The sequence below is a fragment of the Lampetra planeri genome, chromosome 20, assembly GCF_965212315.1.
Source record: "Lampetra planeri chromosome 20, kcLamPlan1.2.h2, whole genome shotgun sequence".
Taxonomy (NCBI): domain Eukaryota; kingdom Metazoa; phylum Chordata; class Hyperoartia; order Petromyzontiformes; family Petromyzontidae; genus Lampetra; species Lampetra planeri.
This window is the reverse complement of record NC_136126.1, coordinates 11,295,260-11,297,746: the sequence shown is the minus strand read 5'-3', so window position 1 is coordinate 11,297,746 and position 2,487 is coordinate 11,295,260.

Below are 2,487 nucleotides of genomic sequence, written 5' to 3'. Positions count from 1 at the left end.
ACCACCCAGCCCCACAGTCACACACACACCCAGCTCCATGTTTGGTGGGGCACACAAAACACCGTCCACGTGGTCATCGCATGGCTTTTGCTGTGGAGTGGTGGCGCGCGCTGTGCGTGAACAAACGAACAAGGGGCCCTGCGAATTCATGTAAACATATGAATGCACCTCAGATTAGCGCCGTATATCGACGTACGGTGTGAAAGAAGTTCAACATCTATACATACAAGTTCAGATCCTAACATAGCCAACCAATTAACATAAACGTTGCATGTCCACTGGGGCACTCCTTGAGTTCCATTTACAAAGTGATTTGAGTGTGCAAGTCGAGGCACTAATTGGGAAGCATGAATGCAGGTGTGCTGTATTTGTGACTTTCCCCTCCCAATTTCAATGTAAAGGGTGTTTCAATTATAGATACCTCACTGATTTTGTACGACTTCTCAATGTGTGATTTAATACAGCATTTGGAAAGGGATCGTTCCACATCTTACAGAAAAATGTTCAATGTGGGATACATTCATATGCTTTGAAATTACCGTACTGCACTTGCTTTAACAGTCTCTGTCTACTGCTGGTGCACAACAACTTGCAGATCTCTTTATAGGCCTGTCTGTTTAGGTCTAATGAAAACTGAATTGTGGCGTTGTCACGAGTTGACTCAGGTGTCCCTCGCCAAAAACTAATTAAATCAATTACATTCCATATACGTTATGAAAGAGACTTTGTTGACTTGGTTGTTTGAGTTTATTGACGCTCGTGAATTCAATCAGCAGGATCCAGAACTGTTTCAAATTAATTTTGTTGAACCTGCTGACCAACTCTGACCGATTTCACCAGAGCCCCCCCCTCCCCCACTAGAGGTTCACACCACAGTGCATGCATCCGAGTGGAGGGCCGTAGGGGCTGTCAACATTATCCCTATCAATGGGCAGATAGACCGTAGGTGTCGACTGCACATTTCGTCATGTGTTTCTACTTTCCTCTGTCTTGTGTCAATATGCTCAAGTAGCATATCTATCAACCCCTTATCAGTGCCTACATTATTACAGACCTTATTGGTCACCCGCGCCCTTATACATATCAACATTCTTCCTACAGTCCATCACACAAACAAATAGACAACATATTCTTGGTTCTTTCGGTAAAGTCACGTAGAAGGGAAATAATAAAATAATAAAAATATAAAACAAAATTATTTATCACGACATTTTTCGATTTAAAGCTTTCGTGACTGCAGGGATTCATCTTCTTGGTTCTTTCGGTAAAGTCACGTAGAAGGGAAGTAATAAAATAATAAAAATAAAACATAATAAAACAATTCTCACGACGTTTCGGCCACAACGCAAGCAGCCGTCCTCAGGCGAAGAATGAGACATTATCAAGCTAGGAGCATATATAGGTGTAGCGAGGAGGAGCGCCTTAACAAAAGAATGTGCATATGAAGAGGAATTTAGCATACCAATGGGCAATGCGTAGGAGGTGGGCGGAGGGGTTTCAAAGTCCCATTATGCCCATGCATTATGCAGGATCAACAGCACCACGGGGGGGCGCAAGGAACAGCGTTAATAAAGGAAAGGAATGTTAATGATATGTAGCTGCATTTACCAAACAACCACGTAGAAAACCAAAGTAAAAACTACATAAAAAACTAAAATATAAACTGATACTTACTATACTCTACAATAAGCTGAGTTACTAACAACAAATAATAAATTACAATTCTACGTCGTAAGAAGTATATAATATACTTCCATCTAAACTTTATTCTCTTAGCATATACAGTACTATATACTGCCATAGATAAACCCAACATTAAATTATATACTGTATTGCTGTAAACCACCCTATACTTTATACATTTTAATATAACACTATGTATTATTCAACTCACCCTAATGTGTATCGAAATGGTTTATTACGTCCTTCCAATGATTGCTAGGCCTGAATCCATCTTCTCGGTTAAAATTGTCTCTGTGTTTGTATATGTGGATCGCCTCATGAACGAATCTCTCATCAGCCGTGGCAGACCACTGTTACAACTCAGTGGGCTCACATGACATTGACTTCTCCAAGACGGAGGTTCTCTGCAAGCCATCTGGCTATCATGAGAGATTCGTTCATGAGGCGATCCACATATACAAACACAGAGACAATTTTAACCGAGAAGATGGATTCAGGCTTAGCAATCATTGGAAGGACGTAATAAACCATTTCGATACACATTAGGGTGAGTTGAATAATACATAGTGTTATATTAAAATGTATAAAGTATAGGGTGGTTTACAGCAATACAGTATATAATTTAATGTTGGGTTTATCTATGGCAGTATATAGTACTGTATATGCTAAGAGAATAAAGTTTAGTTGGAAGTATATTATATACTTCTTACGACGTAGAATTGTAATTTATTATTTGTTGTTAGTAACTCAGCTTATTGTAGAGTATAGTAAGTATCAGTTTATATTTTAGTTTTTTATGTAGTT